Here is a 13677-nt window from a genome sequence, read left to right as displayed (position 1 = left end):
TGTGAAACTGAAAGTCAAGAGAACCCACCAGCACACCACTGGGCTGCCTGTGTGGTTCAAAGTATAGTTCAGGCTAATAATTCATGCTCAACAACAGAGTCCCACTATGAGATTTCAGGATATTTTCCTCAATGAAGACATGATATCAAAAACATACAAACAGAATAGCAGTGAAGAAGGACTGAAGGACCCTTCTTTGCTTTTGTTGGGCATCAACACTCTACTGTTGTTTAACAGTAGCATGTTTAACAGTAGATGTCTTGTTTAACTGTAGCAAAATGGGAAAACAGTTTGCCATATGTTGCTGCTAACACCAGAGTGCCTGGATCTAGCTCAAAGTCAGACAATATCCAAGGACTGGCTTAACTTGTGATAGCAGCAGTATCTTAGATAAGATTTCTATTGCGGAGATAAAACACTATGACCAAAAGAAACACAGGGTGGAAAGGGTTTATTTCATTTTATAACTTGTAGACTGTTATCCAAGGAAGTAAGGACATTACCTCAGGGCAGAAACTGATGTAGAATTCATGGAGGATTGCTGCTTACTTGCTTGTTTCTTATGACTTTCTCAACCTTGTTTCTTAGTGATCCTAACACCACCCAAGGGGGTCACAACCCACAGTGAGATTGGTGTCCCTAGGACAATCTGTTGGGGACATTTTCTCAATTGAGGCTCGACTTTCCCAAATTACTCTAGCTACTGTCAAATTGGCATAAAACTATGGAGCTCCAGTTAGCAGCAACATTTTATCTCACATTGTCTGAATGTGCAATGCCTTCGTAGTGTCATGTGACTCTCAAATTGGTTCCCCATGAGTGGTGTTGTTTGGGGGAGCTATGGAACCTATAGGAGGTGGAGGCTTGCTGACAGAAGTGAGTCACTGGGTTTGGGGTTTGAGGTTTTACAGCCTTGCCTAGCTTCCTGTTCACCCACTGTTTCTGACTATTGGTAATGCAACTGGCTGCCTCATACTCCTACCTCCATACTTTACTGTCATAATGGATACCATCCCTGATTAAACTGTTAAACTGTGGACAAAAATAATCCCTTCTTCCACTTAGTTGCCTTTTGTGAGGTATTTGATCACAGCAAGGATAAACATAGCTCACACACACACACACACACACACACACACACACACACACACACACCTGTCAAAAACAAGCAAATACTAGAAGGGGAAGAAGTTGTGTTTAGTCCTCAGCCACTGGCACATCCCTGAAGGGCCCGGGGTCCACCTAAGTTAAGGGGATTGTGAGTTCAACACTTACTTCATTTTTTGAACTGCATTCATCACCACTTGGTAAATTCACAGACGAAAAGGCAACTGCTGTTAAGTAAACTTTAATCTTAAAAATGAATAAAGAGGCTGGACAGTGGGTAAAGGCATCTGTCACCATGCCCAACTACTTGAGTTTAATCCAGAGAACCAGTTCCAGCAAATTGTCTTCTGATTTTTCATGGAGCATTATAATATTGTGGGAGCACATGAAATAAATATAATTTTTAAAAATAAAAACAAAATAATAGACAACTGTTTAAGAAAGGCAAACATTAATGAAGGCCTGTAGTTTCCGGTTTGCCACTGAAATAAACCTTAGATGTACTCCAACATTTGATTAAAGTGGACTTTAGTGGTTATTTAAGGAGAGCCAGTCATGGGTCTCATGCTGATCAGAGCTTTCCTAGACTACAGAAACTTCCATTGTTTGTTCAGACACCTTCCCATCCTCTGCAGTCTCCTTATTTCTTACATAATTTTAGATTATGGACTCACCCATTCATTCAGCATTTCTAGGGCACTCTCAATGCTGGCCAGACATTCAAAAACACATTTATTTTATTTTTATCTATTTCCTTTAGAGGTACTGTTATTCCTGCAATATTATCTATATACCTAAAAATAACATAGATAAAGATATGGATGGATGTGTCTTTTATTGGAGATCTTATCTAAGTGTATCTCAACTAAATATTTTTAAAATAATAATGTCCTTTAATATTTTGATTAGAAAAAGAAACTCACCGAGAAGTATTACAAGTACATTTTTGGAGACTCTGACATAAGCCACTGTAATTGGAAAGGGGTTGGACCTGGGGTGGCAATTCATTTGGTAAAATGCTTGTCTTTCAGTCAAGAGGACCCGAATTTAATACTCAGAATCCATTTAAAAATATAGAGCCAGGTGAGGTGACAGGTACTTGTAATCCTGATGTTGTCAGAGTATAGACAGGAGGATTCTTTTCACTCACTGGCCATCAACCTACTGAGTTACAGGACAATAAGAAATTGTCTCAAAAGTCATGGTGGAGAGCCTATGAAGAATGACAGCTGACGCCGATTTTCGACTACCACTTTGCATGTGCACATCCTCATTCACATGTATACATAAACACATGCACACATACACACTAATAGTAATAATATGTGAAAAGAATGTGTATATTCATAACCATGTGAGGATCTGATTTACCACTAATGGTCCCAGTATGTTTCGAAAAATATTTGAGATTAATAAACTATTTCAGTGGGGTAAGGAGCTTGCTGCAAAGTTTGAGACCTGAAGTGATTCCCTGGGACCCAGATTTGAAATCAAACACACACACACACACACACACACACACACACACACACACACACACACACACACAGAGAGAGAGAGAGAGAGAGAGAGAGAGAGAGAGAGAGAGAGAGAAGGAACTGCATTTGAATACTTTTCCCTCAGATTATTAAACGTGAAGTCAATATCATCACTGATCATACTTAAAGCCAATTCTCCCCTGGGAGAAGAAATGGGAAAAATACTACACACACACACACACACACACACACACACACACACACACATTTGTTTTGTGCTATTAACAAAAAGACCTGACCCTTTTTCCTCACTGGAGGTTCATACTTGAAAGTTCTTGCATGGGGACTTGCTAATACATCACTAAGAAAAGGGGCGTTAAGAACTTGACAGTGTGCACCTGTCCCTTAGTGACAGTCCTACAGCATCAGGCTGTGTTATGGCTGGAGACAGTTTTTACTGAAAGTCCTTGACAGGAAGGAAAAGTATATAGGAAGAGAGCAGAAAGTGACACATTTACACAGTGATCGCCTTTGGTTTGCTCTAATGCCTTGTGGCTGGCTGCCTTTCACCCGCTCATATAGACATGTGTAGAGGCAGCGCCAGCCCTGCATGATGGAAGGCGTTCAGGCTAAAAGCTTTCATCCACAAACATTTTATCTCTTCAAAAGCCCCGGTTAAGTACAATTTTGTCTTATTTTCTTAACTCCTACAGTTCCTTAGTTTCAGCTCGAAAGTTAGGAAATAAAATGTGTTCTGATTTGTAACACCCTTCTTTTGTGAGCAACTTCCTCCATCTACTAGCTAAGTGTTGCCTGTGTCTGCCTAGGATACTATTTGTGCATTTTAGAAAACTGTGAGAACTAGATGGAACTGAGCTATGAGACCTAGGGCACCACCAGGGCCTCAGAATTGATAGACATGAAGGTAGTGTAGAAATGTGCACAAATTTGGACAAATAAGCAAGCAATCATTAGGGTCCATAGTTCTCCAATATTTAGTTTTAATAACAGTCAAAATTATAAAAGCAAAACAAGAATCAGAATCATCCTTCACAGTGCTAGATGGTCATTGAATGGGAGATAAATCTGGCAGAGAATGGCAGAGTTCTTTGAAATGAACAGTCATGCAGGGAAATACAAGATTCATGACTTTAAACACATGGGGTCTAGCTTGAGCCAATCTTGTTATGACTGTGTAGGACTATTGGTTGCTTCTCTATCTTGGAAACTTTCCTACTGGACTCTACTGTGAAAGCTAGGCCACATGAGGCTTTCTGATCTTGTGCTTGAGTGACTGCATGGTGCATAGTGTCTTCAGCAATAGGGACTTACCTTCTGCCTCTGGGAGGCAAAAGGGGCAATGAGACACAATCACTCCTGCTAACATCAATCTACTCCCGAGAGAATGTTGAGCACCAAAGACACTCCACCTGGAGCCTTTTTTCTTGGCAGAACTGGCCTTTGGGCAAAGAAATACCCACATCTGAACCACTGACAATGATACAGAGTATCTGTAAATGGATAAAACAGGACTGTCATATCCTGCCAAGACAGGGTAAGATAGTTCTAAAAAGTTTCTTGCCTTTAAAAATGGTCTGTCAGTTACATTAGGCCTTAGCCAAAGTTGGTTGCCTCAACATTGCAAATGAGACTCTGGGTGATTGCCCAGGTAGTCAGTTGTCTCTGCCATTTGTTGCACATTTTGGAAATTTCTTGATTGCACTTCCTGTTTACTCAAATAATATTACTTCCCTTCTCAGATCTTTGATGGAGTTAAAGATAATTGTAGTTACCCTCCTCATGATGTAGCTAAACTTAGTTTCAATACATTATTTAGACTCCCTAAAATAAAATGCTTAGTAAAACTTTTGCTGTGCATTTCTTGCTTAATACTGTTTATTGTTTGTAATCTTGTATTTGGTATCTGTTCCTATTGTATATAGTTATATTGGGTTTGGATCAATCTTGTTTAGACAAAAGGAGGAGATGATGGGGAAACTCTGTTAACCAATCACAGTGAATTGGGGCGTGGCGACCTGGTCCCCAGGGAAGAAAACCTGGAGACCCAGGTGGGCTCGCTCTCTGCACAAGGTGCTCACCTCACCTGTTTGGACTTTGTACCGTCTCCAGTAGCGTGAGTTTCCCGTTTTTCAATTATTAAATTATATCTGTTGTTTTGAGCTGGTCTGGTTATTTTAGCATATCTATCAAATACGCCTTCACTCACACAGTATTTGACTATACTGTTTTGGAATTCTCTTGGATTCCCTTAAGCAACACTTGAAAGAAGGTTTCTAATGCCTGGCGCTGACATTTTGTTAGATATTCTATTGTTCTTGGGGGATAATTGTCAGGCCAAGTAGTGTAACTTATTTAAGATATAATAAAATAATATATACTTAAAGGTATAATGTGTAATTTTTGATAAATATGAATCACTTTGACTTTTTTAAACATCCTTAGTATTACTTGCCCCTCCCTCTTTATGTATTGATTTCCTACCTCTCCTCAATTGTACCGTTTGTTTTTGTTGTTGTTGTTTTTTTTTATTATTATTCAACTTGACAGGAGCTAGATTCATGTGAAAGGAGGGAACCTCAACCGAGAAATGGATGAGGGCTCAGTTCCCTGTGGATGGTGCCATCTCTGGACATGTGGTGTTCTGAGAAAGCCATGGGAACAAGTCAATAAGCATCCATCACAAGTAGAATAAAAAGCAGGGCCCAGTGCATCTGCAACAGGAGCCCTCAATGACTAATAACTGAGAAGGCTCAACGATACACAGAAATATTCAATCATTTGCTATAATGGAGAAGCAGGAGGGAGAGGAGGTTGTGCTCATCCTTCTGCCACATGGTAAGACACCAGCAGGGCCACCGGCAGGATGGAACCATGTGAAAGGAAAGCCACAGAGATAGAGAGGTCTTCAGGGCACGGTTTATCTTTTCACAGTCCTAATTTATGCTTATCTTTTCTAGCAGAAGGTTTTAACAATACCAGTTTAATCAAATATTTTGACCTAGGCAAGAATTAGTTTATAGTAACTGTAAGCTAATAAAGCAAGGGACTGATTATTGAATGATCACAATGTAAGATGAAAACTGTTGACATTTGAGTCACAGTTTTTGAAATGGTTTACTTTTTGTTGACTTTCTGAACTTATTTTTAAATTTTATTTATCTTTTATTGATATGTATGTGTATGTGTGTCTCTGTATATGTGTGCATAAACATGTGTGCCTGTGGCAGTGTCCCTAAGAAGGCCAGAAAAGAACATTAAGTCCCTTAGAACTAAAGTTACAGGTAATAGTGACTGGCTTAACCTGGGTGATGGTAACCAAATTCAGGTCTTCAGCAAGAGAGGCAGGAAGTCTTAAACACTTAGCAATTCTTCAGACGGTGCCTGCTTTTTAAACTACTGAGCCTCCACTCTTTCTTCCAAGCTCATTTTGTGTCTTCTCTGGCATATTTTGAAAATTCTGTGTGGTGGTTTGAACGAGATGCCACCATAATTCCTGAGCATTTGAATATTTAATTCCCAGTTGGTAGCCCTGTTTGGGGGAGACTTAGGACGCATGGACCTGCTAGAGAAAGTGTCTGGGACCATGCTTTGAGGTTTCAAAAACTATTTGCCTTTTCTAGTTCATTCTATACTTCCTGTTTGTGTTTTGAGATGCGATATTTTAGCTGGTTTTTCAGTTGCCTCCTGCCTCTGCTCTGCTCTGTCATCATGGACTATTACTTCTTTGAAACCATCAGACAAATAACTTTGAAGAACGGTTCTTTGATCACGGTATTTTATCACAAATATAGGGAACCTAAGTCTTCTATAAGCATCACCTAGAACTTAAAGCATTCATTACTGTCTCTGTTCTCTTTCTGTGTAAACCGGTCTGATCTTCTCAAGCTGATGATCATTAAGATATTTATATCAGATTCACGCAAGAAATAAGCGTGCCACATTTCCAGAATGTTCTCCACCTCAAAATGATGTAGCACAGAACTATAAGAATTTCCTTACCCGAGCATTTTTATTTGATTAAAGAATTCTTTCATTCCCATATAAATGTACACGTACAGGGCATATATACTCATAAGTTAAGAAATATCCATGGAGACCAACTAATAATTAGGGTATTAAATTTGATGAATTTGTCTCATTGACAAAAATAGAAGAAAAGAGTCAAATTATAGGTCTCCTGGTGCTTATCCACTACAGAGAATTCTTGACAACACAATGAAACACAAAAAGTGATAATCTCTCCAGCCTCCTATGTTAACATGGCTTTTTTGGACTATCTTCCATCTAGTGCAAGTTTCAATCAACACAGCTCACTCTCTTCATCTTTGAGGTCTTCAGAAAAACTGGGCATAATTTGATACATTGTATCTTTTACTTACTAATTTGATTAATATCTGATTTCCTCAGCTCCAGGCTGGGATCTATTTTACTCACTCATAAATGCCAGGAGTATGGAGCAGTATCTACTATAGCATGCGTCTTACAGGGCACATAGTTGGCATAATGTATTGTTTGTAGAGTACTGGCAAGGTTCAGCCCAATTTGTTTTACCAAATATTTTTCTTCTGTGGAGGGTTAATCTATAGATGCATTATTTTGAAGGGATGACTGGATCAGTTGGCAATTTGGGTGATCAAGTGTCCACTTGGATATTGAAATCTGCACAACCCCCTTTAAAGAAAATTGAAGAGAACCCTGCTTGGTACAGTCGGAAACATGTTTAGCATTCCTTGGAATGGCAGGGGGATCAGTAGATTTGGGGAAATGGTCAAAAGGGGGAACATACTAGAGGTCAGGAAGGGATGGTCAGAGGACTGGGCGTGAAGCACCCGTAAAATACAGTCTCTCACGAGGACAGACTCTACCAAAATATTATTTCTTTATTTATGTGTATCTAAGTCTGTGTGTTTGCATGTGCTCATGTGTGCATGTGTGCTTGCGTGTGTGTGCATGCTTGTGCAGGTGTGCATACCTATCCGTACACAGAAAAGGTTGGAAAAGGGTGTCAGTTGCCTTCCTATATCGTTCTCCATCTATTTCTTTGAGGCAGGGTCTTTCTCTGAAGTTAAGACACACTTTCTAAGATTTGCAGCAAGTCCCTGTGATCCTCCTGTCTCTATTCACCTTGGAGCTGGAGTCATGGACACATGGAGGATAGCTAGTTTATTATGTAGGCACCTGCTGTTTATGATTTTACAGCAAGTGGTTTTTACTACTGTACCTATTGCTGAGTCGTCCATTCTACCCCCAGACATTGGACTCTTATATTCTAATTTTTTCCTTAATCTTATCTAGTTTGTCACAGTTATTATAAAGCGGAATGTTTTTGCCTTTGGGAAGTTATTTGGCAATATCTACAGCAACTCAAGTTGTCTTAGCAATAATGAAGTTATCCCATGAGATTTAGTGACTAGACACCAGGGTTGTGCCATTGTGCCCAAGTAGACATCATTTAATTCATAGGGCAGCTCCAAGAATAAAGTGCCACATAGCTCAGTGTCTATTGGGTTGACACTTAGTATCCTAATTATCATTAATTTTTAAACATATTTTTGAAAGTGGTTCTCATGTAGCCAAGCCTGGCCTCTAAACTCACTGTGTAGTTGAGGATACCTCTGAACTCTGACCTGTAGATCTGTCTCTGCATTCTAAGTGCTAAGTTGATAGACATACGCCATCATGCCTGGCATACACCATACTGAGGATGGGCCCCAAGGCTCCCTGTATGGTTGTCAAGCACTTCAACAACTGAACTACACCCTCAGCCTATCATTTATTTTGAAAAGGTGACTCTGGCTCTTGTTATGAGAACACAGTGAGGCAATAGAAGCAGTAGAGAGGTCAGCTCGGAGGTGTCTGAAGCAAACCAGGAAAGCAGGTTTGGGTCTGATTATTGGTAATAGGAGTGATCTTTGCCTCTTCCTTTCTGAAAGTGCTGAGTAATATTAAACAAATAAGTATCAAATGGTTGTCTTTATTGATCTGTCTTTTTAAAAGTGGGGTAGTCAAGGGCCTTCCGAAATAGGTTGTAGAGGGGAACAAATGCAGAAACCTATGGTCAGACATTAGGTAGAAAGAGAGTCTAAATGGAATGTTGTCAGCATACCTCACCTCAGTGCTCAGGGAACCCTTTGGAAGAGGAGGTAGCGAGAGTGTAGGTGCCAGAGGGATGGACACCAGAACACAGCTCTCTGAATTAGCTAAGCGAGGCTCATATGAACTCAAAGAGATTGAAGCAAGCACAGGTCCTACACAGGTCTGCATCAAGTCCTCTGTATATGTTTTATAGCTTCCAGTTTAGTATTTTTATGGAACTTCAGAATGTGTGGATGAGTGGGTCTCTGATTCCTGGGCCTACTATTGAGAATCTTTTCCTTCTGTTGGGTTGCTTTTGTCCAGTCTTGATGTGATGGGTTTTGCTTTAGCCTAAACTATTTTCTATTTTGACATGTTTACATGTTATCACCTAGATTCTTGTTCTTTTTTTTAATGAGAGACGGAAAGGGAGTGGATCCAGAGGTGATGGGAGGTAGGAAAAAAATGTGAGGATTAGAGGAATGGGAAACTATAATTGGGATATATTGTATGAGAAAAATCAAGTTTCTGTTAAAAAAAGAAAGGTAAAAAGATACCTTTTTTCTTTCTGTGACCAAAACACTTAGAAATCAGATGAATGGATAGGTGTCTGTAGTAAAGAAAAAAAAAACATCTGGGTTGAGTTCTGTAGCTTGAAGTAATGAAAATATTAGTCACATTTAACAAAGATTCTGGAAATTTGATGTACAAGGTGGCAAGAAGTAAAGCAAGAGTTGAACACAAAGGGTGGGCATGAGAAGTCAGAGCCTTAATCCAAGACTGCAGGAAGTTCTGGACATCAGTCTCCTCCACATCTCAAAAGGATCACCAAATAATTGTGGTGTATTTATACATATGTCTGTCATAACTTTGTGCTAAGGGCAATCAATCTTTTTCCGAGAGTACATTTATCTATTCCAAACAAAAAATGTGGATGAAGCACAATTAATAAAAACTCAGAAACAGAAATTAGGGCCCAACTTAAAGATCTGAAAGGCAAAACAATCAGCCACTGGCTCTTACTTCTACCTCGGTCCAAAATGGTGATCCTGCCTCCAGGAATCTCAAAATGAGACTGAGCCTGAGAGCTGTCTCCTCCCATTTTATAATCGTCTCTAGTTCTGGGATTAAAGGCACACATAACTACTACCTGTTTTCTATGGCAGGCTAGTGTGGTTATTGGGATTAAAGGTGTGTGTTATTGCTGCCTAGTCTTTAAGGCTGGCCAGCGTGGCTATTTTTCTTTTCTTATCTGCAGGCAAATTTTATTTGTTAAAATACCAATGAAATACCACTACAGGGGCCTGGGTGAATTTTGTCAATTTACAGAATCTCTTCTTTTCACATTGTGTTGTAAGATTTAAGTGTTTTAAATGAAATTTTATTCATTTAGTGTGTATCTCTGTGTGTGTTCTTGTGCATGTGTCTGCACAAGTGTCCATGAGTACATGTGTTTACACGTATGTGTTAAAGTTAAAGAACACTAGCAGGAGTTAGCTTGTTTCTTCTATAGTAGATGTCCTAGGTTTCACATTCAGATCATCAGACTTGATGGCCTGCAACTTCACCCACTGATTCAGCTAGATGGCCATCTTTTATACATTTTCGTTTCTGTATCATGTTAAATTCTACACCATAGCTAGATTTTTCAAAAATTAATTAAATTTTTCTCTATGTATAGTTTTAATATATGATGTAGATCTTTGAGTATATAGGTAAACATGTACACACACACATACACACACACACACACACACACACACACCTGTGCATTTGCATGTGGAGGCCAGGGAGGGTAGTGGTTGTCTTACTCTATCATGTTCCATCTCAGTTCCATTGTGACAGTTTCTCATTGTAGCTGTAGGTTTGGCAGGCAACAAATCCCAGTGACCCTCCTGCTTCCACCTTCAGAACACCCTGGCACTTGTGTTATAGGTGTGCATGGCCAAGGGAGTCCTTGGCAGGATCAAAGGTCAGGTCTTCATACTTGTGTCGCAAACATTCTTAACCACTGAGTCATCTCTGCAGCACCCATCTCTGGGCTTCGAATGTGGAGTTTCCTCCAGGAATCTGCTTTGTTATTGAGATAATAACCATGATCCTGTCTTTGGAGAGCTTTGTATAAGCATTCGTGATTAGCTTGGGAGGCTTTGAGCTTATGTTTATACTAACAGCTCTCAGCACACTTACTAGTACTTTCCATTTAGATACAGATTTCTTGAAGGTAACAAGCATGTCTTTTAAGCATGAGATTGTATCTCTCCTGTTTAACATTAAGTAGGTGCTCTACAAATCTTTGTCGAGTGAGTAAATAAAATAATAGACTAATTTGTATGTTTCGTCTCATTAATCATCCTGAGGGCAACTCACCATGAAACTCAATGAACTTATTTTTGTCAGCATCTGATCCATTTCAGGCATAGGGTGGGAAGTAATAAATAGTCGTTGATTGATGTAATTGAGTTTATGCTGTGAAATACCCCATTTATCTGTGTTTCTTCACACATGATATTTGTGCTGGAAATATACCATATCCTGAATAAACCCTTGGGGTATCAGTTGTGAATGATACCAAATTTAAATCAAATCAGTTTCTTTTGCTGTTGGTAGGGTGCTGAAAGTGGGAGAGGTTAGGAGAACAGAGAGAAATGATCAGATTAGCATCTTTGAAACTGTATTCATCTGGTAGTTCTACACAAACATGAATATTAAAGTGTCTATAAAGGTCAGGCTCTGTAAAAATGCTTCCAGCAAAGTAGAAATGTAACTCCAGCAAACAATACACTAAATTTGTGAAGCTCAAGGAGATAACCTTTGTGTGCCTCTGACTTTGAGGCAGGTTGATCGCCAATGCGTATAAATATCCCTTTCTCTTTCTCAAAGGTCAGCCAGCTTTTATCTCAGAAAGAAACAAACAAAATTTAATCAACCTATGAAGAAAATTCCAAAGAGAAGAGCAAGGCTGTAAAATTAATGGGATGGATGATTTTGCCTAACCGGCGAAGGAGGTCTGAGGAACCTTTGGGCTGATGAAGTCAACCAAGTTATAAATGGATTCCCAAATGCCACACCACTCATACACCTGTAATGCCTTCTACAGGTGGGACGGCAAAGGATGGGGCTCTTCTCTGTGAAAATAGCAATATTTATTTTAGTCCTTGATAATGCCCAACACACACACACACACACACACACACACACACACACACACACACACTTGAGGGGGAGAACATTCACATTTAAATAGAGACACACACAACCCACACACATTGGTTTGGTGTGATTTGAACACCCATTCTCTAGGGTTGCCTTTTCTTTTTCCTCTTTCCATGGATGTATGCATGCGTGTTTGTGTGTGTGTGTGTGTGTGTGTGTGTGTGTGTGTGTGTACGTGTATACATGAATGTGGAAGCTAGATATCAATTTTGAGTATCTTTCTGCTGTCTCCACCTTATTTTTTGAGGCAGAATTTCTCTCCTGTTTCTCTGAACCCTGAACTCACCAATGCAGTAGGACTGACTAGCCAGTAGGTTCTGGCAATTCTCCTGTTTCTATCTTCCCTACACAGGGACTACAGACAAGTATCTGATTTTTGTATAGCTGCTGGGAATTTGAATGCCGGTGCTCATGGCTTGTGCAGCAAGCACATTCTTCACTGAGCCATCTCTTCAGCCCTTCATTTTCTTTCTTTTGTATAGTGCATCACAATGTGGCCCAGAACAGCCTTGTCCTGTGCCACTTCTACCTTAGGATCCCCATGCTGATCTCCCTGTTTCTATATCACTGCATCAATACTCTTTCAAAACATTTACCCTCAAACCTTGAACTTGCTGACTTTATCATCTCTCCTCTCATATAGACTATGATTAAGGGTAAATCATCAAGCCATGCAATCTTTAATACTGTGTTCCCTTTGCCCAAATTGACATGCAGAATAAAACAGAAGTCACCCAAAGTAGAAAATAAATCTAGACTAGATTCAATATATATATATATATATATATATATATATATATATATATATATATATATATAGTCATTAAATCACTTGAAGATAGTTGCTATGGTGAACCTGAGATAAGATTTAACTCTACATACCTCCACCATCTTCCTTAACAGACTCATAGTCATTTCCTTTCTATATGACAATTTCAGATGACTTCAATACATGTTTATTTTTTTTCAGACCATATGGAACTTTTTATGTGCTACCCATTCTGGTTTAAATTGTCTACAGGGCACCTTTGTCGTCTGTGTTGATTATTTTCTCATTGATATGACAAGACATCCAAAATAGCAACTTAAAGAAAAAATAAGTCTTGCTTTGGCTCACAGTTTGAAGGTACAGTTTGTCTTTGAAGGGAAAGCATGACCACAGGTGTGAGCTATATGATCACATGGCATCCACAATCAGTAAAGCAGGATAGCAGAAGTGAGGCATCTGGTCATAAGACGTCCACAGATGGGAAACAGAGAGAGATGGAAGGATTCTGGTGCTTAGAACATTTTTATTCTGTCCAAGACTCCAGCCCACGGCATGGTGCTACCCAAATTACAGTTCAGTCTTCTCATCTTAGTCTAGAAATCTCCCACAGATACACAGAGGTTTTCATTTCCATGGTTAATCTAACTCCAATAATATTGACAATCAAGATTAACGATTGTCATTTCTAACAGCTCATGTAGTTTCTGTCTAGAGTAGAAGCATCTATAATACTCTGTAGATGCAAGTATTTACCACTCATGGGTCGTATCAAACTCTAAGTAGACTCCTTATAAATTTATATTACAAACCTGCACTGTCTATCACTGTCTTTCAAATTTAATAGACACAGCATCATCTTTTCCCATGTCAACCTCAGACTAAAATGAAATTCCATGAACCTATCTCTAACATGGCACAATATTCTATGTGATTTTATTCTGAAAATCCACTTATTATAAAACAGCATGCTTGGTTGTGCAGTTATGAACCATACTTCCCTCTTGAGCAATG

The sequence above is a fragment of the Myodes glareolus genome, chromosome 5 (assembly GCF_982192425.1).
Source record: "Myodes glareolus chromosome 5, mMyoGla1.1, whole genome shotgun sequence".
Taxonomy (NCBI): domain Eukaryota; kingdom Metazoa; phylum Chordata; class Mammalia; order Rodentia; family Cricetidae; genus Myodes; species Myodes glareolus.
The sequence above is the reverse complement of the archived record's forward strand: the minus strand, read 5'-3'. Positions refer to the sequence as shown.